Source organism: Hippopotamus amphibius, chromosome 2, assembly GCF_030028045.1.
Source record: "Hippopotamus amphibius kiboko isolate mHipAmp2 chromosome 2, mHipAmp2.hap2, whole genome shotgun sequence".
In the NCBI taxonomy this organism is placed as follows: domain Eukaryota; kingdom Metazoa; phylum Chordata; class Mammalia; order Artiodactyla; family Hippopotamidae; genus Hippopotamus; species Hippopotamus amphibius.
The window spans coordinates 177,325,080-177,351,671 of record NC_080187.1 but is presented as its reverse complement, the minus strand read 5'-3'; the positions used below and the strand labels follow the sequence as shown (position 1 = coordinate 177,351,671).

The following is a 26,592-nucleotide window of genomic DNA, read 5'->3' as shown; positions in this document are numbered from 1 at the left end:
GTCCTCATGAACACATGACCCCATCTGATTCTTACATCTCTCTTTTTAGATCTTCACGGACCTCTAAGTCACATTCAAATGTTCAAAGTGGCTTAATAATCAGTGGCATTAAACTTGGAGTGTTTATTATAGCAATGTTCGACTGTGTTTGATTAGGTAAACAGGCAAGATGGTCTTTTTCAGCAATAACGCAGAACTGACTGGAATGCACTAAATTAAATTCACCAAGCACAAATGGTAGGCTCAGCAGCTTGGGCAGAATCCTGAACCATTAGACACACACTCCAGAACAAGTCAAAACCAAAACTTATAAAAAGCAATGAACCTGACCAATGGCCAATCACTACCATATAAAATTACATTCCTTTTTTTGGATCATGCATAATGTTAAGTGGAAAAATATTCTAGAGATATGTTCTTTATGCAGATATTCATATTATGAATGTGTGTAGAATACCACAATAAAATTAAATTTTACCTCTTTCTCATATGTGATCATCTTAGTCAGGGTTTAAAATTCTCATGCCTAACAACTAAATATAATGTGTGGACTTTGTCTAGATCCTAATTCAAAAAAAGCTTATGTAAAGAGACAGTTTATGACACATGAGAAATTTTAAATAGGCTGGATAGTATATGACCCCAAATGATTATTAACAATTAACCCCTCTGTTAAATATTAATTATAATTATTATTATTGTTAGGTGTGATAATGGCACAGTCATGTGAGAAAGTGCTAATGCTGTAAAGATATACATATAAAATATGCAGGGATGAAATGGGATTTGCTTTAAAATATTTCAGCTAAGGAAAAGTAAAGAGCTAATTGAAGCTAATGTGGCAAAAATCTTGGTAATTATTGAATCTGGGTAATAGGCTTATGGAAGTTCACATTATTTTTCATAGTTTTGTATAAATTTGAAATTTTTCATAATACTTTTTAAAAACATTCAAAAGCATTCTCTTGCCCAGAAACTCTCCCAAAAGGACTCTATGAACAGGTAGGAAAACAAATCATCTTGTGATATTTTAAACATGAAGTAAAAAATTATGAAATTGACATTTTTAGACCTATTCATTTATACAACTACTCAAAATTCCATCTAATTTAAGAATATCTTAAAAGGAAGACCCTGCTAAATTTTTACGTCAAACGATGTTATATTCCAAAGCAACAAAATGCATGTGCCTAAAACATATGTAAAAACATATTTTTTAAAAGCAGCCTTTTCTCTGCTTACCCTCAGGTTTATGTCAGAACATAGCATACAATTTTTTTTTTTTTTCACAGAAAGCAGCCTTTTCCCTGCTACAAAATTTTTAAACACACAATATACTTTTCTATCTCAAAGACTTTTTAAAAATTATTTTCCTTCTTTAGGGAAAGCTATATCATGAGAAAACAGCTCAGCAAAATCCCTGCAAATAATGCAGAGATAAAATACAGATTACCTTCTTCCCTCCAAAAGGACTAACAGGGAAAAATGAACGTTTTCAAAAGCATTTTGGAACCTTATTCCAGCTACCTCTGTGCTCAGCTCTCTTTTTCCTCCCAAAATACGTCACGTAACTGTCTGTCAAAACAACTCTTGCCCACTCTACCTGATCACATTCCAAAGCTGCAGCTTTTCCTGGATTCACTTCTCAATGACAAGCTGCTCAAACAGAGAGCACCTATTAAACTGAATGTGATCATCTGCTCTTTTTTCCCTCTCAGGGCATACTGCTGTCCATCAGGAGAAGTAATTAATGGGTTTATTATGTATGAAAGCGTCATCCCAGCAGTTTGCGGTCTGGTCTGAATAGCTCATATCAGCTCCTCATTCATGCCAAGTGTGCTCACTGTCCGGAGATGATGATAAAGCCGTACCTCCTTTCAGATTTTTTCCCTCACTATTCACAGAACAGTGGACTGGAGCTGTGTGTTACAGAAACACAAGAAGGACAGAAGAAATCCCTTCATCCTCTACCAAAAGGAAACTCATGGACTGAAAAGTTGGTAAAGGGAAAAACAAAGAAAGCCAGAGAATGCAGAGAATATCCATGTTTCTAGTCCAGACAATTTTTTTTTAAGGCAACTTGATTCAGCAGCATGTGTGAATCTGAAATAAGGACAGAACTTTTGCAGAAGGTAAAACGTCTATGGAAAGACCCAGGATTTCTCAATTGCTGAAACAGTCAATGAATTTTTAATAAGTTCTGAACACTCAAGTTGTCTGTGGTCAGATCAACGGCTGTTATCGGATACAGAAAGGTAAAATTCACCCATCTAGTTCTATAATTCTATCCAAAAGGAATCTTCATCTATTGCATGCTGTCCAACGAATGCTACAGGATTACCAGGAATACAGACTCTGCAGGAAAGAAACACAGTGGTAAAAGAAAACGCTAAAGGAAGTAGAGAAGGCATTTCAGGTCTCGAAGCTTACTATTTCCAGCCAGAGTTCAAATGACTGAGCTTCAGACAAACCACTGCCAGGTAAGACTTAATTTTATAACATTAATTTATGTCTCGACCACTGAAACTAAACCTGATGATGCTGTGAATGAGCCAGTAGATTTGAATGTCAGGTGATCTTCCCTTAAGCTCTGTGCAGATTTAAGCCTTATGAGGTAAACACTTGTTTTTATTTATGCTGTATAAACTATAATCATCCATAACTAGGTAAGAAAACACTCCAAAAATTCCATTCACTTTTCAATAGATTTGTCCCATCTTTGTCTTCATCTTAAAAAATCTCATTTTTGTTTTATTTAATAGCTTGAAAAATGCATGAAGAGAGCCCTGAATGGGACACAAGAGCCATTCAGAGATGCTATTTACCAAACACATTCAAATGTAATTTGTTTCCCAGGGTACTTGGTAAAACAAAGAAAAATTAATGTATTTTTAATATCATTTCTATTGATGCAAAAGAACAAAGCTCAATGACTGATTTTTATCACTAGCCAAAAAAAAAAAAAAAACACAACACTGTGATGTCATTCTCATTCACACTCAAGAAAAAAAACCTCTAGTAAACTAAGGTATAGCACTTCAGTAGAATGGGGCTAAAATCCCCTAAGGTTCTGGGCATATTTTCATAACATTTATAAATGAGGACATTTTTCTGATTTAACAACAGAACAAAAAAATGTCTGGTATCTTAATACCTCAAAAGCTTTAACACAGATCAAATGGCCCAAGCAGTAAAATGCAAAGAACTACTGAAACCATCAAAGAATTTTAAAGGGTACAGTGCCTTTTAGCAATTCCGTAGAAATCACTCCATAATGAGACTTTTAGAGAGACTATCTTATGTTTTAAAAAAAAGGATTTGTCAGAATCTGAATTCCCTAGATTTTTTTTTAGCAAAAATTCAACCATATTAGTTAACTTCAACAGGAAAAGTTCAAAGCTTAATCTTTTCATAAAGAAGCCCTGCAAATAATATGCTTCTATTATCTTAGAAGACAAGACATAAGGGAAACAATAAGAGCAAATCACACCTAACTATAGAGCTCTTCTGATAATATAAGGAAATTTATCTGAATTATTCAGCACTTGCCTAATAGTCAAATCTGAAATTCTTCCATTTCACTGAATTCTTTCCTTTTTCCAAATTTTAATTAAAAGAGTAAATTATATGATCCCATCACTCTTTTTAAGACAGTCTATAAATAACCTTAAATATCATAAATCTTTTGCATTGGAATTCATTACAGAAATTCACCCATCATTTTCCAGTAAAGGAAAGCAGCAATTGGAATACAAGCAGTAAAAATGCAGTGTTACCAATTCGTTGCACAGGAAAATGTTTACTTAAAAATTTCAAAAGTACTTTGTATACCAGCCCTAACTAAAACTATTGTTTTTTAACTACACTGAACCCTTAAGAATTCTTTTAATCTTTTTCCTCTTTATATTTTGTAAGCTCACATGCTTTGAAAATATGCATATATTTTTAAGTTAAAATATTTCAACTCAAAGAATTGTTTAATTAACTTAGGGAAAAATATGAGATTAACAATATCATGCTCAACTTGCTTCCAATAAATAGAATTGAAGGGGGTATAAAATTACATTTCTCAAGTCCTCTGGATTTTATTTACTCACTGTAATGTACAAAGAGATCCATGTCCCACTAGTTTGGGGACTTTGCTTCTATGATTTAGCTTCTGAAGACAATGAATGGGCAAACTCACCTCCCCTTTTAGCCCTGGTTAGCATCAGTTCCAATGAATCTTCATTTTTCTTTCCTATCTAAATCAAGCTATTTCTCTATAATAACCCATTCTGAATACTGATTATTGAGATTTAAATAACAGCTTTCAAAAAAAAAAAAAACTCGAAAGCAATTTGTTCCAAATTATCCCAGTCTACAGTTTCTTCATTTTAAGTGAAAAAGAATAAAAATTAGCTAATTTTTAACACATCATTTATCAATGATTCAAGCTGAAAACTGCTTCAACTTTAGCATCTCATGGGTACAAAAGGATAAGGAATTTTATGCTGGAAGATTTGGTTTGATACCTGAAGATTTGGTTTATTTATGGGAGTTTTTTTGTTGTGTGTTGATAGATTTAACAATTAAAGAGATTTTGAACATGCTTGGGAAGTACTCAATGACTGTTTCCGTAATTGAATGCTTTTTATGCACACATAATATAAAAAGTATTATAAAAGTAATATGATTGTGTATTAATGGATGCTTTCATAGAAATGGAGCAAATATTTTGCCTGTCATATCTCTGCAATGATATTTATTACTGTGTTTTTAGCTTCTGCTCTTTTTAAGTCATCCCAAAGCTATACTTATTATTTAAACGATGAGAAGATAAAAGTAGGTGTATAGGTCAAAAGTACATCCATTTTGTGTCTTTGCTGACTTTTTAGATTGATATGTCATCTTTGTCTGAAATAGCAGCCACATAATTTTGCACAGAAAATAAGAAATATGCCAATAAGTTATTTTTAAGTGTTCACATTAATTTAAAGGGACCAGTACTATACAATGTTTTTAATTCAATAAATATTTACTGATATCTGCATTATTATAACTCTCAAATTTTTCCTTAGAATTTTTGAAAGAGTTTCCTTCATTCCACTATCATGGAAAAGTTTTCCAAGCTTAATTCAACAGGGTACTTCAACTAGCCAGTATCTTTGTTCTTTATTATGGTTAATTTTTCTTCATGAAATGACCAAATTTGAATAAGGCTGACGGTTCATCATGGAGATTCATCTCCTCTCCAGCTTCTTCCTGCTGAGAGAGAATCATCTTTGGTTTGTGACATCACAATCTGAGCCGGGGAAGTAGCTGTGATAGCAAACTGATTATATCCTTTCAGCATGAACGAGCTGCAAGAGATGTAAACACTATCATTTCAAGTCCTGTCACAGAGACACTATGGAGATGCATGACAGGAGCCGAGTGAGGGAAAGATGCTTGAATTGCACTTGTCACTTTTACAGCATCAACCATTAAAGATAAAAGTACCATTTCACAGTTTACTTCGTTAATAATTTAAAAGAGGGAGTAAATGTCATGTTAATAAAATTCGCAGATGATGATAAAATGGGAGGGAGGAAAGTACCAGCGAGCAACCAGACAATAAAGGAAGAGGGACCTGGAGAGCGAGGGATGTGAGGGATGGGTGCACAACTCCACCCTGGTTCAAACACATACTGACGCCACTCAGGAAATTGAGAAAATTATCAATACACTCAAAATGAGAAAGAATCTCTCTGAATAAGAGACCCCTAAGTATAGGTTATAAAGTGATCCCATGACAATTAATTAGTGTGAGGCACATACACAGCACCGTGACATGGGGGTGAGGAGGAAGCTGGTGAACGTCCTTGTAAGAAAACACGAATTCATAAAAGAGGAATCTCTTCAATAAGCAAAACTACGGTGTTCCGTAAGTCTTCAATAAAAATTCGCAAAAAATAATAAAAACAATTTGGAAGTTAGAGTTCAACAAAGGAGACAAAATAAGAGCCCCTCTTACAGACACACAAACATACATAGACTCTCTCTTCTCTTTTTATCATCTTTCATGCAGCTCTAGCTGCAAAGGACAGAGCAGAACCACCAATCCTTCCACAGTGAACACATGTGCAGTTTATCCTTTGATTAACTGCAGTAGCCCCGATTCAAAATATCAGTCATTTGTCTCTTAGCCTCCTAGACTCAGATCCATGTAAATATTATGTGCAAAAAATAACTCTATGAATTACTAGAAGCCAACCTGAAGACTTGTCCTCCGTAATTACTCAGTTTGCTTGAAACAATGCTGTGTTAGAGAATTCCTAAACCATTCTTCCACGTACTGGTTAATGACTACCACTTTATCATTCAACAGCTGTTTGAAGATCCTGTCATTCTCCACTTCTCCTATGGTATTGAAGGTATTAGTGAAAGAGCTCAATAATCCAGACCAAATGTTACACTTATAGACTCATAGTGTGATGTCACACTGTTACCATCAGAACACTGCAGGCTTCCTATTTACTAATTATCATTATAGGAATGTAGCATTAAATAATGTGCTCTTCGAGTAGGAAAAGTCAAAGACAGCTTCCAGTTCAGTTATCCCAATAAAAATCTTTAGCTGTTTATAGAACTTTCTTAGTGCAATAACCTAAATATGCTGGTTGATGCATAATCTAGATCTATCAGGCTTAGTATGGTGTCACTTAATATGGTGTCACTCTAACACTTAAACCTTCATCAATTGCATGTTTTCCTTCATGTGTGTTGCAAGGACACAGTCCTCTACATGCAGTAATTTCTGGGTAGTTTACCTACAGAAGAATTTTCATGCCTAGAAACTGCCATAGCATTTTGGTAACACCTCTTTTGTAACATCTTGTTAGATTGCATTGAATATCTATTTATATACTTATCTTGCCTATTAAACTCTGCGTCCTCATGGGTGAGGGCCTCAAGAATGAGGGCCACATCTCAATTTGTCTATTCCCAAGATAAGCACAGGACTAGTTAATCAATAGTTCAGTGACTGTACAGATGTATCCTAATACACTCTAAAGTACAATCTCATCAAATAGGCAGAAGAATAGTGATCCTGAAATATACCTTAGCTTCAATTCACTAGTAATGAGCAACTAAGATGTCTCAATGTGAGGAACTTTTTGGACAGAAGTGTCTCAATGTGAGGAACTTTTTGGAGCAGTCATACATGGCTATAAAGAGATCAGATGTATTAAGCATATTATGTGATATTATGAGGTGTGCAAGCACAGGATAGCAAATTTATCCTTCTGTTTTATCCCTTCTGCTATATTTGCCATACCATACTGTGGTCTAGAACTTCATCAATAGTCCAAAAGGGCCAAGATTGACCTTGCTATTAAAAGGTGATTACAGGAGAACTGGGATAAGCATTCTGCAAAAGAAATTGAAGCAATACTACAATCAGCTTCCTACTCAAAGATGAGAATGGGGAAGTGGCATACTTACAAATCTTACATGAAGAGAGAGTGGCTCTGTGTGAGGAATGAAGAATCTATGTGGATGTCTAAGTCAAGGCTCCTTTCTGAGTTTGAGAGCCATTGTTGTCAGATTATCTGTTAAATCTATGCCAACAACGGTGACCTCTTGTGTCAAAGTAGGGACAAAGGCTAAAGTCTATGCTGCACCTGATTCTCTCTGATAGAAAATGAGGTAGGAAGAGTGTGGAAGCAGGCCAGCATCCCTGTGGAATTCATCAGCATGCATGTGGGGGTGGAGTCAGTTACAGTCTCTAGAGATGCTCAGGGTATAAGGACGAATGCATTCATTAGTCCTCACAGAAATCTGTGGTTTGATGTTGGTGTGCACAGCTCAAGACTTTTTGACCTTTATTTCATCATTTTTTTTTTAGCAGTGTTGCATTCTTTCAAAAACAATCTCAGACCATCAAGATAAAGTATACAAAAGCAGATGTGTCCTGGATGGGTTGAGATGGAAAGCCTGGAGCCCTGCTAGCTAGAAGGTCCCCTTCATACCCCACCTCTCCTTGCCCTCCCCTCCCCATACTTCTCGGAGAAGCTCCTGAGGTATATTTGTTGTAACTGTTCTGCCATCTAGAGGATCCACAAAAGCATCCCCTCTATTTTAATACACATATATGAATCCGTATAGACACTGCCAAATACTCTCATCTAAAATTCCTGGAATGAGTTACGTCAAGCCCTGGCTTTTGCTAGCCCAGTGGGCACCTGCTGCAGAACAGCGCTGGCTAGACGTGCAGACTGCTACTCAATTATTCTGTCGTCTCAACAGTGACCAAGCAGCCAAGACCAAGGAGTCAAAAAAATCACAAGCTGATCAACAAGGACGAAACACCTATAATTTGGGTTAGGATACCTCAGAAGTAACTAAAATTAACAAAATCTCAGAAAATTGTATCATTTGCAATCAAGAAGTAAGGCATGGAAATCAAAGAGTGAGAATTTGTCATAAAAAGAGTCGAAATGCAGTATGAGAAATCAACAGAATTTAATTGGTGGAAATCCCAGAAGCTTCCTTTATAATATTCTTTCACTTATAACATTATGCCAAACATTTTAGTTGCCTTCAGTTTATTCCAGGTTTGTGGGCTCTGTAATTTACTTTGAGAATGAGATACGGCTCAAGTATTTAAACTACAAAAAATACAAAACTAAATATTTTATTTAGTGGATAAGAGCAACCTTTGTTTTTTTCTAAGAGGAAATATCATTTTCCATCCCCCAAAAACATGTTTCAATTACAGTAACACACTAGTTATGTGGTAATTTATTCTTTCCCATTCATCGATCCTCTCTAGCACTATTTCCTATTTACTGAGGAATTCTCACAACTATTATCCCAAAATCGCAAATGATTCCTATTTTGAAGCCAGTCTCCCAAGTGAGCAATGTCTTCCCCCCTCAAAATGTTTTCAAATACTTTGAAATATATCCTTGATATTCTATTTATTTTTAATATTTTACTTCGAATTACTTCAGTCAGTACCCGTGTACTTACGACCCAGCTTTAACAAGTATCAATTTTTGCCATCTTTGCATCAGATTTTATGTCCCCTCCATAAATAGGTCTGTGAAGAAAAACTCCAGTAGGCAATACAACTGTTTTCTCTGAGATAAATATATTAGGAGCTAGTTATAATTCTACATCTTTATTAAGGTTATTAAGTATCAGAAGGATACCTAATTATTCATTATAGACCTATCTTCATTACAAACATTTTAAATAAATGTAAATACAAAGACAGAGACAAAAACTTTCTCAATTTATAGTACACTTCCTGTCTCAGACACCCAGCTGAACTTTTGAAGTAAACATCCTAGACAACAGAATCACAGCTAGTTTCTTTTACCTTCGCCACTGTGTCAGCTTCCTGTAGCGCAGTAACATCCTGGGTAGAAATAAAATAATCAATATTACAGGGTCCCTTGGGAAGGAAACCAACTCTCAACAGTGATTTCTTAGGTAGAAAATACCTCAACTTGTGGTCACAAAGGCATGAACTAGGTATGGTGAGGTTAATACTGCATTTTAAAAATAATTCATTTTTTGGCTCAGGTCAGTACCAAAGAGCTAGGAATATTGAAAATGTGCATCTCTTCACTCAAAGGTCAATCAGAAAATTCAGCCACTCCCCTTTTCAGAAACAAAATAAAACAAAAACCACAATAACCACATTTAAAGGGAACACAAAGGCTGGACTCTGGACTTCTTACAGGGAGACAAGGAAGCATACCTTCAGGATAAAAATTGGGGGTGAGCTCCAATACGCTTACCGCTTAAAAGATACTATTTCTCAAGAAGAAAGGTGTAGGGTGGGATAAACTAGGAGTCTGGGATTAATGTATACACACAGTTCTATATATAAAACAGATAATCAACAAGGACCTACTGTATAGCACAGGGGACTCCACTCAATATTCTGTAATAACCTATATGGGAAAAGAATCTGAAAAAGAATAGATATACATCTAACTGAATCACTTTGCTGTACACCCGAAACTAACACATTGTAAATCAACTATACTCCAATATAAAATAAAAAGTAAATTTAAAAAAAAGGATACTGTTTCTCATATACTGTTACCATAGAAAGATCTGATTTAACATAAACAAACACAAGATGAAACAGATTCAAACAAACCCTCCCCTCCTCACCACCTCCTCCTACTCTCCCCTTGCCTTTATCCACCAGCATATCAAGTACTATACATCACAATAAGTTCCAATTTTATACATTCACTTTCTTTCTCGTTAGGAGGCTCTCACAGCATACTTAGAGTCAGGCTGTTGTATCCCAGCCCGGTGGCTTCACGGAGCACAACTCATATGTTTTCTCTCCTTAAGGACACTTCAAAATAAAGGATGGCCCGTGCATATTTTCCTTTTCATTACATCCCTATATCTCTGTGAAATTTTGAACACTGAAACTCTGTCTCTACAAATGGAGAATCACGAGTGCTCTGTTATACTCTACGTTTCCAATAATAAGATCTTCAGGTAAGTGAGTCCTCCCTGTTAAAGCAGCCAGGCTTCAATCAGAAAGATAGTTCAAAATTCACTGCTTCTATTTAAAACTACAAATGAACTGGTCCAGAAAGACTGGGGGATCAGAGTAGATGATGAGAGAAGAAAATCTCTCTGTAGGCAGAGATCCAATATAGACTGGCCATCCTGATCAAAGTGGCATTTATGTACTAAGTATTTCCCGAACAGCCTCTGAACATATTGTAGGACTAGAGTATGGTAAATCCATTATAGACAGAGGAGGTCTCTATGAGATTAAAAGAAAATGAAAATTAAGTTGTACAAACTGGTCCTTAAAGGGTCTAAGAAACACAGAAATCAGCCTCAGTTTTTTCCTTTCCCGTGGTTCCTACACCCAGGAAACATTCAAAGGATATAAATCACAAACATGGAAACCAGTCAGTAATATTCACTTTTATGCTGAAGTTCCAGGTCTAACAAAAGCAAACATGGAAAATGGACAGAGGAAAAAGACATATGTCCCTGTCAGGCAAGAGGAGAGAGTAGGGATAGCAAAACAAGATAGCCAAAAATCAGACAACAGATGGGACTTTTGGCTTATATGTTACCCCAGATTGCTTTTTTCATCCTATATGAATATATTTGGGAAAGTTTATATACTTGAGAATATTCACAACTTTTAATTCTGAAAAAAATGACTCCTGCTTTTTCTCTACATACCAATCTGACTATAGTTTACCCCAAGGACACAACCCCAAAGGAATCAACTCAAATTCTTCTCCAAATAAAAACTGGAATTCAATGGGGTGTCTACTACTATGATTTGAAACCACACTATCTTATGAACCTTCAGAAAAGATACTTATCTGAGCAATTCATCTCCAACAAACACATATATGGCCTTAGGTTAAACCCCAACTTTTATGAGTCTCCGTTTCCCAATTTGAAAAGTGAAAGATTTGAACTAAATGAAATCTAAGATTGTTTGAGGGTGTACATTCTACGATGCCCCTTGAAGAATGAGGAAAAAGACATCAAAAGTTCAAAACAAATTAACTTCACTCAACCAAGAGTTGTTATTTGTCACCCTTGGGGATCTTGAAGGGTACAAGTAGAAAAGCAACAGGGACCTGAAGTGGTCAGGATAAAAGCAGCTTATGCACGGCTGTATGTTTATGTCGACTGCTGGTTATTGGAATAGCAGGAGCAACCCAAGAGATGTAAGACTGGTTATTAGAAGAAACCATTCAGGTGAATCCTTACTTGTTTTAGCTATGAATTCATTATGTAATGAGAGTTCTTAATTCTCTATTCTCCGGGTTTCAAAATAAGAAACAACTCACTTTTTCACTATGATTTTCAGTGTTAAAAAAAAAAAGAGCATAAGAATAACGGGGTGAAGACTAAAGATATTGTGGCTGAATTAGTACTACTTTTTTTTAGTGATCCCATAGTAAACTAGTATGGCTTATAGCAACCAGGCACAGTGGAGATGAGGCACAAGAAAATCAAACATGTAGCGCTGAAGACACGTTTTAAAGTCACATCAGGAACAGCAAATTCTTCTTTAGGAATTATATTGTATAGCTGACAGACATGCACACTCCTACACAGACCAGATTTAATAATATCTTTTTGTTAGCAGCTTATCTTTCAAGTACCCGTGCACCAGGAGTGTCTTAACTTGACAAGACCTCACCCAGGGGCCTGCTCTAAAACGATTTCACTTTACCTGCTGCGTCACTTATACAAGGGTGCCCTGGTACAGTCCCTCACACGAACACTCCAACGCACTCTTCTCAAACAACGCTCCCTCCGATTTCCCCAATTGTGGCCCGCTGGTCATATGTGATACGAGCACAAAGTATGAACATAAAACATACACGGATGGGCTTCCTGGGAGAGGTACCCTGAGAGCCGGCAAAGCATAACAGCCTTGGGCATTACAATAGGTGGTCAAGTACCTAAATGGGAAAGAAAAGGGACCACCACAGAGAAAAAAAGAGGTGGAAGTTTATCTAAAGATAAAACTGGTCCCACAACTTGGCCCATTTATGATTAGCTATACACAGAGCCCCAAATTGCTTCCTGCTCTGAATAGAGGTATAGGCAAATCTCTCAGCTGTTCCCAAATTCCATTTACACCATATGTAAATTAATGCATCAAGAATAGTATGAAAACTACTAACATGCAATACCATTCTGACTTCAAAATATAAGGGAAAAGATATAGTTCTCATATAGGTAACTCCAGCCTATGCTAAAAATGACATCATGACAGCCTCCAATCAAAACTCAAAAAAGACTAACCCTGGGATTCAGAAACGCTTCGCATACAAGGACTCTCTCACTTTAAAACAGGGACCATCAAGTTGCAAAAATGCTCAACAGTCTACTGAGATTACACTGAGTTTATGTATAAATATTACAGTCAACTTTTTCCAAGACTTCTCTAAGCCCTAGCAACAATCCCTTTGGATTTTCTCTCAAAATTATAAGAAGGTATCCAAATAAGAAATCCAAGAGGGTAATGTGAAAAATATTAATAGTGATGCTTTGTCAATTTTCCTAACATGAAGCAGATGACTTTCATTTACACATACACAGCATATATAGGTTAACACATAATTATCAGCAGTCAAGAAAAACTCATTTCCATACTAGAGCTCCTGAGTACCTCTGTCAAAATAAGCCAGATAGTTGAATAAATCTCTATTTTGTTTTCCATATTTTTCAGTATAAAGGAAACAAGTAGCAAGTAATAAGTAATGTTTCCATTCTCATGCCCAGATCAAAAGGCACCAAACTATCCAACAAAGGTAACTTTTTAAAAAGTAGCTAAAAGTTTTGGGGGGTTTTTTTAGGTTGTTTTTTTGTTGTTGTTTTTTGTTTGTTTGTTTTTTAACTACAAGGGGCCAGGATATAACTATTCCCAAACCGTGAAATGGCTCATTTTCTATACAATATACCAAAAGGGGCTACTGCTACACAGCCAACTGTACACATGATCAAAACCTGCAGTAAAGAACAGTGATGGGTTTTGGAATCAGGCTGATAGGAAATTACACTGCAGTTCCACCATGTATTAGTTACGTGACATTAGGCACATTAACTTCCTTGAGTTTAACTTGCCACGTCTGTAAAACTGTCTAACACCAATAGAATATTGTACATAAAGTACCAAATACCCAGGCAGGTGCTCTACGAATAAGAACTATTATAACACATTTGTTTATGTCTACACCTCATCTGCCCGCTCCACCGCAAATTAAGGCAGTTATGTTATTCAACCTAAATTAACATGAAATGGCCCCAATACATTTCACAGCGTTGCCTTCTCCATTGCAAATTCCTGCAAGAATACCCTCTCTCACCCAAACCCTGCTCTGAGGACCCCAAGAATCAGAAATGCTGTGCCTTGCGAAAGAAAAAAATGAATGAAAGTATTTCTAACAATAGCTCATCATTAAAATCTGTTCTGGAGCAAAGCAATAACATATGGTTAAGAGACCAAATTTCAGCCCAATGGTCAAATTCAATTCGATGGACCACTATTAGATCACCACTTTCAAATCATGATCATATTTTTGTAAGATCTTATAAATTTTTTTCATTGGAGTATAGTTGCTTTACAATATTGTGTAAGTTTCTGCTGCACAGCAAAGTGAATCAGCTATGCATATACATTTATCCCCTCCTTTTCGGATTTCCTTCCCATTTAGGTCACCACAGAACACTGAGTAGAGTTCCCTGTGCTATACAGTAGGTTCTCATCAGTTATCTCTTTTATACATAGTAGTGTATATATGTCAATCCCAATCTCCGAATTCATCCCACCCCCCACTACCCTGCTTGGTGTCCATACATTTGTTCTCTACATCTGTGTCTGTATTTCTGCTTTGCATAAAGGTTCATCTGTACCATTTTTCTAGATTTCACATATGTGCGTTAATATACCATATTTCTCTCTGACTTACTTCACTTTGTACGGCAGTCTCTAGAAGTCCTTACCCATATCTTGCTCTGTATCAAATACTACTATTCCAATTTTCTCTTACTCAACTCAAATAGCTAAGCAAGAACACATTCAGATTATGGGGCTGCTGAGAGCAGCAGTAAGGAATAAATGGTTATGTCATACTTCAAAATGTCATGGTGTTTTTCCCCTTATCAACCTAAAGACACATTAACCACGTTATCTCTCTGGAGCAGCCCCTGTTTGGACAGCACCCCAAGGGCAACAAAGGCTACCCTCAAATTAGCCCAACTTCCATGGAAGATCAGCCACATAGGTGGTACATGCTGAGATGACTGCTGGCTCACTGAAGCACGCCTCCCTCTCATCTATCAACTGTTAGGTTAGCTTTTGGAAGACTGCACCTCCTGATTGCATGGGACACCATGACTGTCTCTTGTATAAGAAACACAACATTAAACAAAGTTGTTTTTTTTTAATTCAAGTACAGTTTGTTTACAATGTTGTGTTATTTTCAGGCATACAGCACAGTGATTCAGTTATACATATACTGTATATCTATTCTTTAAATGAAGTTTTTCTGATCAATGGACTTTACACATGTATACAAGTCATTTGGAATGAAGCTATTCATACACACAAACACACATATACCCTCATGCATATGTATACATATATACACACATACATATACACACACACAAATGCACCTTCTTACTTGGTAGTCAACACATGTTCAGAGATAAATAAGCATTTTATAACTGATTAATGAAAAAGAAATTAAAATCAATTATTAATGTTTTACCTTGTTTAACAAATGTACCCTCATTCACCCCATTCAATTAATACAAATGCCTTCATTCTATAACAAAGTTGACAGAAAGATCAATGACACAAGAATAGCACCATTTATAATACAGATAGCTCTGCAATAAAGCATAAATAAAATTTAAAAAGTCAACTATTTAGTCATTACACCTTGACCTCTTGTCCCAGGCAACACTTAGCCTCATTCTGAGAGAACTAGTTCCCCTGAGACTTTAAGGAGAAACAGGACATTTGCATATTCCTGGAGATAGTTATCCTTTACTGTCATTATTTTAACATATGCCCACAAATTCCTTGACATCCCTCCCCTGAGTAGGTGAAGCTTAATTCCCATCCCCTTGAGTGTGAGTAGGACTTAGTGAACAGAGAGTAGGAAGTAATCTGACAGTGGAAAAACCTGACAGATACCATCTTCATCAAGGGATCAGAGTTAACACAATAAGTAATGTCACATTGTTAGCATGTGTGCCAACAAGACACATCATCTCAGTGGTATTCCCCCCAAAAAAACCATAACCTCAATCCAATCACCTGGAAATATCAGAAAAACCCAAACTGAGGGACATCCTATAAAATACCTAACCACTATTCTTCAAAAGTGTCCAGAAAGGACTGAAAAACTGTCCCAAATTAGAGGAGACTAAGGAGATAAATAAATGCAATGTGCTATCCTGAGTTACAACAAAGAAAGGACATCAGCAGAGAGAAAAACAGGGAAATTCAAATAAAGTCTGTAGTATACCAAAGTTAATTTCTTAGTTTTGATAAAGGTACCATGTTTGTTTAAGATGCTGGTTAACATTAGGGGCAGCTAGGTGAAGGGTATAAGGGAACTCTATCATTGCAACTCTTCTGAAAAATCTAAGTAGTATTAGAAAATTAAAGTCAAAAAACAAATAATTGCGCCTTAATACCACTTAGTATTAAATGAATCCACATGCAAGATATCTTGCCACTTTACCACCTTCCTCACTTGTTGGAATAGATTTATGCTAGGCATCAAAGTGAGTTGCTTTTCATTGAAGACTATCTCCCAGGACTACAGTTCTTAAAAAGGAAACAAACTGTACATAGCAAATGTATGGACCACTGACGCAGTAAATCACATGCAACAGCCACAAATAAGTTTATTCATCCATTCAGCAAGCTTATAGTCATGAACCATGTGCTGTGTACCATGCCAAATACTGAGGATAAACCCTCAATAGACACACAATCCAATTTGATCAGGTCAAGAGCAATGCACTCAGAAAAGCCTCCCTGACCTTCCCAAGATGAACTGGGTGCCTTCCCTTGGTTGTTCCACAGCAATCTGTGCTGCCCACACTGGACATTAATTGTTGGTTTTCTCACCTGTATCTTCCCACAAGTGATACTTGTTTAGTACTATGCGGGGTCTGAAACTTTATCCTATTTGTAAGATAATAAATTAGGCTATTACGGTTCCATGGATGGCGGCAGAAGATAAGAGACTCCTGGATCAGAGACCAAGGTCATAATTACTCAAGGCCAAAGCTTCATGTTTCTTTGCATTGGTTTCTCAGGCCCCCTCTGCCTCAGTGCAGTAATTCAAAAAGCCTGTCATGGAATCCTCTACATGCTGTGGGTCATGTTACAGGAAAGGAACACTAAGCTTAGGAGACTCACGGCTTTTACAGTAAGTGGAAGCAAGCCTGACCTTTGCCTGGGGGAGAGGTTACCTCATCCCTCATGGTTGCTTGTTGCCCCAGGTAGAGAGTGGTCAGGGCCCTGCATCCCTGGCTTGTCCAGCAAGAACATGCAGGAATGCTCAGAACCCCTGTTGCCTCTCCCAACAATAATCTTTTTTTCATATTAATTTTTATTGGAGTATCATTGCTTTACAATGTTGTTAGTTTCTGCTATACTGCAAAGTGAATCAGTTATACATATACATATGCCCTCTTTAGATTTCCTTCCCATTTAGGTCACCACAGAACATTGAGTAGGGTACCCTGTGCTATACAGTAGGCTCTTATTAGCTACCTATTTTTTACATAGTAGTGTATATATGTCAATTCCAATCTCCCAATTCATCCCACCTTCCCATTACCCCCTTGGTATCCATACAATTGTTCTCTACATCTGTGTCTCTATTTCTGCTTTGCAAATAAGTTCATCTATACCATTTTTCCAGATTCCACATGTAAGCAATATTATACGATATTTGTTTTTCTCTTTCTGACTTACTTCACTCTGTATGACAGTCTCTAGGTCTATCCATGTCTCTGCAAATGGCACTATTTCATCCCTTTTTATGGCTGAATAATATTCCATTGTATATACATACCAAATCTTCTTTATCCATTCCTCTGCTGATGGACATTTAGGTTGCTTCCATGTCCTGGCTATTGTAAATAGTGCTGCAATGAACATCGGGATGCATGTATCTTTTTGAATTATGGTTTTCTCTGGGTATATGCCCAGGAGTGGGATTATATGATGGTCCTATTTTTAGTTTCTTGAGGAACCTCCGCTATTCTCCATAGTGGCTGTAACAATTTACATTCCCACCAATAGTGTAGGAGGTCCCAACAATAATCTTAACCATGTTTTAGGCATTTCTGTACCCTTAGCACCTGGCATGACACAAGACATGCTGTAGACACCTGTTAAGTGTTTCCTAAAGGAATAACTGCAAGTTAAAAATCCTGAGTTTGAAGCCAAAGACAGTGGCTCAATATTGAAACCATGGACACAGTCACTTAATCTTCTTAAGCTTCGTTCTCTTAATTTGTAGGAAATGTTCAAAAACAGAAGCTCAAGAAAGGAAATGAAAAGATAATGAAAGGATTATCTCCAAGGATTCTTCTCTCTAAAACTGAAAGTTTCTATGATTCTCTAAACAGGCGATGCCAGAAAGCCCAGGTGCCTGATTGTCTAACAGATGTGATTCCTGTTGCATTCCCACCATGGAGGTAGAAATTCAAGATAAACTTAGAATCCTATATACTAACTTTGGTTATTCAAAGTTATTCATGATAATCTCAAATTTCACTATAAATATTCATAAATACTAAACTATAAAAACAAGGCAGAAAACTGTAGTCACAGAATTCTCAAAGTAAATACTAAAACCACATAAATTATCTACTTAGCTCATAAATAGATGAACAGATGAAGAAAACAAACGTTCTCAAACTTTATGATTTTAAAAGACTAGCAGTATCATTATTAAAAATGAAATATTTCCCTCCATGTATAATACACAGGATGCAGTATTTAAGGGATAACAGCTAATGACCAAGAGACAATTAAGTCCCTTTCACAAGTGCCAAAGAAACATGTAAGATACAAATTTAATTTCCAAGACAAATTCTCACCACAGATTATGAAAAGTAGTAAGTTGATATCCTCACTATTTGGTGAATGTACACCACGCTCAGTCACTAAATTAAGCAATTTATATTGATATTTCATTAGTATCAGTTCCACTCTTAAGTAACTGAAAATGCTGGGACCAATGTAGTATTCTCATAACAAATCGTGTGAATTTGTTCCTTCCATTCCCTTCAAGTACAACAGTTCGCTAAGAATATACAATGCAGTATCTGTAAACGTTCTAATCTTTTGAGCTATGTCACCTTTCAACTGGAAAAGGTACATTTGAGTTTTTTTCCCCACCAAATTCATTTGATATTAGCTTTCTTTTAAAACCAAAAGAATCAACAGCACCAGGCAGTCCTTGGATCTGTCTCTTGCCTCAGCAGTGCTGGCTGGAACAGACCCAGGATTTGCCCCCATACTCCAGCCTCAGATCACCCTCCAATCCCCTCTCCTGCTGCAGCCTCCAGGACCATGTCCTTGCCATCCCTTGCTTCCCACAACAGTTAACACTAGTTTTTGTGGTTAGCTCCTTGTCTCCAATCAACCACAAGCTCCCAGATCCATCAGCATTATTCCACCAAGGTCAAAGCTGCCATCACCCACCTGGTCAACCTGCATCTGTGGGCTTCCTATACCTCTTCCTCTGTCTGCGCTTCCATCCCAACTGCAAAAGTGTGGCTGGCCACGAGCTGCTGGAAAAATACAAGGGCACTGAACATCTCTACAAGACCCAAAACCAGGGCTGCGGCTGAGTCCTTTTCCAAGACATGCAGAAGCTGCCTCAAGATGAGTGGGGTCACAGCCTGGGTGCCAGGAAAGGGGCCCTGGCCCCAGAGGAAACCCTGAACCAGGTTCTGCTGAATCTGCATGCCTGGGTTCTGCCCACAGAGGCTGCCAACTCTCTGACTTCCTGGGGAAACACTTCCTGGACAACGACATGAAATTCATCAAGAAGGACAACCACCTGATCAACCTGCTCCAGCCAGCCTGAGGCAGGGCTGGGTGAGACCTCTTTGAAATGCTCACCCTTAAGCATGACCAGAAGCCTCCAGGGGCAGCACCTTCTACGGCCCAGCTGCAACAGCCCGGCCTCTGGACTTCTGCCTGAGTCTCTGCCTCCAGCCCAAAGGCAGCTTCTTAACCAACCACAAGCCCTCTCCCAAGCTGCAGACTAAGTGTAAACAATAAAGCTTCCTTTTGCAGAAACAAATGTAAAAGAGAATGAGTATCTCAGATAATGATATATTGATACATGTAGATCTTAATGGATAGTATCAAATGGGAAAGATACCAGCTCTGAAGCTAGGCACACTTAAATTTGAATCCTGCTACATATTAGACATGTGAATGTTGTACATGTTATTTAACATTGTTTTTTAAGGCTTAATTTCAACACATATAGAGACAATGAAATCTACCCTATAGCTACAGTCCTGAATCAATAACATAGAAAAGCGCCTATGTGACACACCTTATACAGAGTCTGCACCTGGTAGGTATTCAGGAAATGGAAGTACTTGTCATCAGTTTGTTAGCTGAAGGTCATCTGCTGTCACAGGGTCACTAATGGCCACAGGGATCCATTTACACACACATCCCTTGCTGATTTATTTTAAGCCTAACCCTTCTGAGCACACTGGATGTGTTAATGTGCTTGGGTAAAATGCTATAGAACCATTGCAAAATTTTTAAAAGCCAGGAGAACAGAATTATAGGGTTTAAAAAAAGATTCCTTGGGAGTTCCCTGGGGGTCTAGCGGTTAGGACTTGGCACTTTCACTGCCGTGGCCCGGGTTCAATCCCTGGTCGGGGAACTAAGATTCTGCAAGCCAAGTGGCACAGCCAAATAAATAAATCATAAAATAATATAAAATAAAATTCCTTGATAAATTACCCTGCCTGTCCCTGTGCAGCAGGAAGGACCATTGTTGAATCCATTCCAGTCAAATGAGACTAAATCCATTTTGAAAGATTTCCAATCAAAGCAATTCCACATCTTTCCCTTAGATGCCCAGTTAACATCTCATGTACAAAATGCACATAAATATCTAATCTATTTCCCCTACATTTAGTTGACCACATTTGGTTCTTTTCCATTGTCTTCAGGGCCTGGAACACATAGGACATAATTATTAAACCACTTCTCAGACTTCTTTTCCTTAGCATCATAAACCTTTCATCAGAGATTCAGTTTTTCCCATTTTTAATCATCTTTCAAGTTCCCTGTGTCATCTCTGTAGTCGTAGAGATTGAAAGAGGTTGACAAATCCCATAAGAGAGAAAATGAGCTAATGGCCATTGTGTTTTACATTCTACTTATATATGTTAGTATTATCTTGTTATTTCATTGATGGCCCCATGTTAACGGACTGACTTCAAATACAACTAGCTTTTCTCAATCATCACACTTACACTGTATATTCTACCCCAACAGTTTGCTTTTCTTTGCCTATAATTCTTAACTTTTTACAGCACTTTATAGTTTATCTAATAGTTCTACGTGATCCCCACAACCATCCTGGATGAAAGCAAGACAGGCATTATTTCTAATTCACAGTTTAAAAAAATAAAAAAGGAAGTTCCAAGAGTTTCACTCCCTCAAGAGCATATGGTTAATAAGTGACTGGCAGAACCAAGACAGTTCAGCTGACATCCATCAATCCAATGCACCTTCCATTCTACTACCAAAATACACATACAACACTTCAGGTACACTTACTGAAACAGACGACTTTGTTATCACAATCCTGTGGTTATATCTGCCCTTTTCATAGCCTTTAAATTCACAATCCATGCATCTTCTATTAGAAGAGGTTGTACCCTGACCTTTGTTAAAGACTTTACCAAAATAACTCTTTTATTCTCTCTTTCTAGAGCCAGTAAAGAGAACTTGTCAACTTCTACTTAAATATGACACTGATCATGAGCATTTATTTGCTCTGCTTCCCAAAACCCTCCTTTAAATAAGGATAATTTTGTAAAAGGAAGTATGAGTCCACAAGAATAAAGAGACTGAGAGGCGAGACAGCAGAGTTGAGAGGAATATGCTAGATGCTGTTAGAATGTAGCGTGCAGACTTGATGATGCAGCCAGTTAGACATTTATCAACCAGAACAGTATCTGGAATACAAGTCAAATCCAAAAAGATTCAATGATGTTCTCTCATTACGATTTCTAGTAAGAATAATCTAAATTGTCTAATAGTCTAAATAAACGTTCCATTCAAAAAATCAACTTGAGACATTTCGGTCACTGCTAGTGATCGTGCAGCTCAGCGCTAAAGGACTGGGCTCAGGAAGACCGCCAAAACAGCCGAAAATGGTGACGGTGAAAAAATGGCTGCTCTGGGACCAAAACCTGTCATCAAACCAAGTGTTATTTGAATGACCTTAATTTGCCATGAGACAAATTCTTTTAAGAAACAGATCAAACTGGATGAAAGCTGGGTACCTCTGGAGATAAAATTCAACAGGTTAAACTGCCTATAGACTTTAATAGAAGTATTAAGAAAATCAAAGTCAAAACTCGTGAAAATAAAGTTAAAATCAGAAGCTCTCTCTGAGTATAAAATGTCTGATGACTGATGACTACAAAAAAAGTGATGTAAAAACAGATCCATTTATATAAAAGGCTTCTCAACTGGTATAGCCCTTGGTGACAAAGATTAGAAGATAAAGGTCAAGCACAAAATATTCAAATGAGAAACACATTATACAAAGCATTTAAGGGATTCATACTGCAGTGTCTGATTTTGCTAAAGAGTTTAGAGACCCCTGACCAAAAGCATAAAGAGGCTTTCTAATACTTTTCAAGAAAGATTAATTTGCAAAGAGAGAGAGAGAAGGCAAAATAAAGTATAAGCTAAATTGAGAGCTAAACAAGAAGAAAAACAGCAGCACTATAAATGCTGAAATGAAATCTCTAGAAGAAAAGATTGGATGTTTGCTGAATTTTTTGGATGACTCAGATGATCCGACCTATAGAGAAGATCTACGCTTCCTTTCCTCAAATTGTGGGAAAATAAAGTGGATAGACATTACCAAAGGTACAAAAGAGAGAAATAATTCTATTTCATGAGAAAGCTAAAGAAGCACTATATAAAGCCACAGAAGACAATAATGGTAACCTCCAATTAAAGAACAAAGAGAGGTGGGGAGTACCAACAGAGATACAAAACACAGCCCTGAAGAAAATCATGATGGATCAACCAGAATCCCTCAACAAATGGCCATTAAAAGGTCATGGATTTAAAGGAAAAAGAAAAGGAATTAAAGCTGCCTAGGCTGGGTTTGTTAAAGGAAAAGTACAGGTTCAGAGCAAGAAAATGAAAATTGATAGTGATGATGAACATGGTAAAAATGAGGCAGCTGGACCAGTAAAAACAGAGAGGGGCTTCCTAGGTGGCGCAGCGGTTAAGAATCCACCTGCCAATGCAGGGGACACGGGTTCGATCCCTGCTCCAGGTAGATTCCACATGCCGCGGAGCAACTAAGCCCGTGCGCCACAACTATTGAGCCCATGTGCTACAACTACTGAAGCCCACGTGCCTAGAGCCTGTGCTCCGCAGCAAGAGAAGCCACGGCAATGAGGAGCCTGCGCACCACAAAGAGTAGCCCCCACACACCGCAACTAAAAGAAAGTCTGCGCACAGCAAAAAAGACCCAACACAGCCAATAAAATAAATAAGTAAATAAATTTATAGAAAAAAAAAAAAAAAACAGACAGAGAGCCTTCATCAGAACAACAGAAAACACAACGGGGCAGGAGACCAGTAGGACTGCAGGCAGATTTCTAGGTTTTCAGCTGCTTCTATCTTTGGAGGTTTGAAAAAGAGAAAATCAAATTAGACCCACTTCAATGCCCATCTGTAAAAAAGGAAAGATTGTCTTGTGTGTGTGTGGTTTAACCTGTCTTTTTGTTGTTGTTGTTAAAATATAGATTTTTTTAATGTAAAGTTCTGCTTGTGTTATTTCAAATGATACAAATTTAAAAGGAAAGATGTCTTTGTAATATGAGAATATGTTAGCAAAAACTAACCAAACACACACCAAATAAAAAGAGAAAAAAACAAAAGAACTGAATCAAGGAGGGCAAATACAGCTCAACTGTCCTGCTGCTTCATGGGAAAGAAGGCTCAAAGTTTAATTAAAAAATACAGGCTGCTGGAGTGACAACCTTCTTTTCCCTTTCGGTCTAATTGCTGGCAAAAGGATACAGAAGCCAAAAAGAAAAAAAAAATCAAATATTATAATTAAAAGCTCCCCCAAAATTAACTTTTCATAAAATTACACTGAGGAAGATATATAGCAGCTATTTTAAGGTCTACTTGGCTTTATTCAATGATTCGTGAATCAGGCAGCATCCCATCCACAAGATAGACGGACTCTTCCTACAACAGCTGTAAATGAAAATATGCCTAGACGACTGTGCTGACCAAACTGTACTCTAATCATTTTTATTTGTTCCACTTAAAATAAACAGCTTATAGACTTGCACGTAAATGGTTGTTTTTCTCATGTTTATCTTCAATATTGCTCCAATGCATCCCGCACACACTGTAAACATTTGTCTGACTCTGGTTGTGTGTGACATCTTGAGAGAAAAAAATAAAGCATACGGCATGGTTTCAATAACTCACCATTTGAAAAAAAAAAAAAAAGTAGGAGGCAGAAAAATTGCTTAAAGATCTAAGTTTTTATGCCTGAATGTGAGAGTATGGTACCATTTTCAAAGCTTCTGAAACTTAGAATTGCAAGAATACACTATTCAAAAAGAAAAGCTGAAGGCATGATTAGCTATAAGCTGAAGCCTTACAGAAAGAGTACGAAACAGATGTCTGAAGACGGCCAATCCTACCAGAAAAAGAAGGACTTCAAGTAAACTAGTCCCCTTCCCAATACTCCATTTATAAAAATGAGATGCCACTGCCCCTGGCCAGAAACTCAAAGCAAAAAGCACCTGCGTGCTGCAGACACAAGTTGAAGGTGCTGAAAAGGGCTGCTTCTCCCAAAATGTTTCCCATGATCTATGGTAGTAACTGAAATTCTGCCATGAGAAATCCATTTTTAGACTTTTTTTCCCCTTGTATAGAGAGATACATAAAAGAATAGCCAATACATATATACAATTTAAAGGGTTATTAAACAAACACGAGGAACCATTATCCCGATCAAGAAAGAGAATCCTGCCAACATCACAGAAGTTGCCCTTACCACCCCCACCCCACCCCTACTGTGTGCCCCTCCCAGCCATTACCCCTCATCTCTCCACTGCAGGGAACCACAGTCCTGATTTTTGTAATAACCATTTCCTTGATTTTCAATTTACCATTTAAACATGCATCCGTAAATAACAATTTACATTTTTCTCACGTTTGAACTTTATATGAATAGAATCATACTGAGGTATTTTGGAGGTATTCACATAAGGTTTCAGAGGTTCATCCACTTACAATATTTATGTTTTCATTCCACTGTTAATGGCATTTCAGGTGCTTCCATTTGTGGCTCTTCTGAACAACACAGCTATGAACATTCATGCACATGTCTCCTGATACACACGTGCGAGAACTTCTCTAGAGAATCTTCCAAGGCTGGAAGTACTGGAGCTTCAACTTTACTGGAAAATGACAAACTGTCTTCTAAAGTGAATATATCAACATACATATACACCAGCTGTGTGCACAATAGAAATTCACTTTTTGAATTCATTAATGGTCTTCAAAAATTCACTGTTTTAATGGAAATCCTACTAGAAGAAAGACACCACATTAAGCTAGATATACTTTTAGCAAAAGGTCTGCCTTCAAAATGGCAATTGAGAATTGGACCAGAGGTGTATGCAAAGCACAGCTAACTCTGGAATAGGAAATAATGTCTAAAGAAGAGGCCAAAGCATAGAGCCCTTGACTGAGAAACCAGGTCTGGACGACACATTGCAATGGCAGTGGTCATCCTTCACGGCACGTGGCAGACGCCAAGATGGGGGAGAAAAGCAGATGAATAACTACAGGAGCAAAGCACTGAAAAGGGGAAAAGACTATTTTATGACTTAACCTAAGGCCACCAACTTTTAAATATTTAGTAACTCAGACCACCACCACTGATTATTCAAGAAACAGACTCAATAAGTCAGTTATATTATACCCAAGGATAACTTTTAATTCCTCAGGAAAGCAAGGAGACATAAATTCTGTTGGCAACCATTGCTATTATGTCTAACATTCAAGGAGAATAAGAAATTGGGCTTCATTTTACTGAACACAGTTAACTAAGCTTCTATCAACAAAAAATTTCAGATAAATACTAAATCTAGGCACCTTGGTTACACATTAAGCAGAACTAAAATCAGTGGTAAATTTGGAATAAGATGCTGACATCATCAAATCAAGCACTGTTACTTCCTACCATTCTTACATTTCCTACTGAGAGAAATAGTGTTGCCTAAGATTAGACAGAAACACGATAGGATTCAAATCCAGATCTGTCCTACTCAGAGGCTTGTGACCTTCTATGAAACCACACTGACAAAAGAAAGACTACAACATCATATGCTGAACTTCAACGTCCAATATTAAAAATCTAAATTTTCAATCTTGATAAATTGTTTCCAATTTTGGTTAGGAAAGAAATTATATACTAAAAGAAAAACTGAAGATAGAACCAAAAGTTATATACTCTTTAGAAGACTGAAATGCAAGATAGAGTAATTATGCCACCTCACTCTACTAATCTAAAATCGTCATTAAAGTTTCAGTTACACAAGATAAGTGGTGGAGATCTACTACAGAGTGCCTGCAGCTAATAGTACTATACTGTATACCTAAAATTCGCTAAGAGGGTAGACTTTAAGTGTTCTTACCACCAAAATTAATAAGATAATAATAAAGCAGATGGGAGGAAATTTGGGGGGGGTTGATGGACATTCTATGGCTGTGACTATTTCACAGGTATAAACTTA

General features: G+C 37.2%; 1 protein-coding gene and 1 pseudogene across 1 annotated transcript in view; one reads left to right on the top strand and one right to left on the bottom strand.

Annotated features, from left to right (window-relative positions):
* AVEN (apoptosis and caspase activation inhibitor) overlaps nucleotides 1–26,592 on the bottom strand; it is a 179,869-nt gene that overhangs the window by 110,459 nt on the left and 42,818 nt on the right. The gene's annotated exons all lie outside the window — the stretch shown is intronic.
* LOC130846665 (lupus La protein homolog) lies at nucleotides 19,669–23,408 on the top strand (annotated as a pseudogene).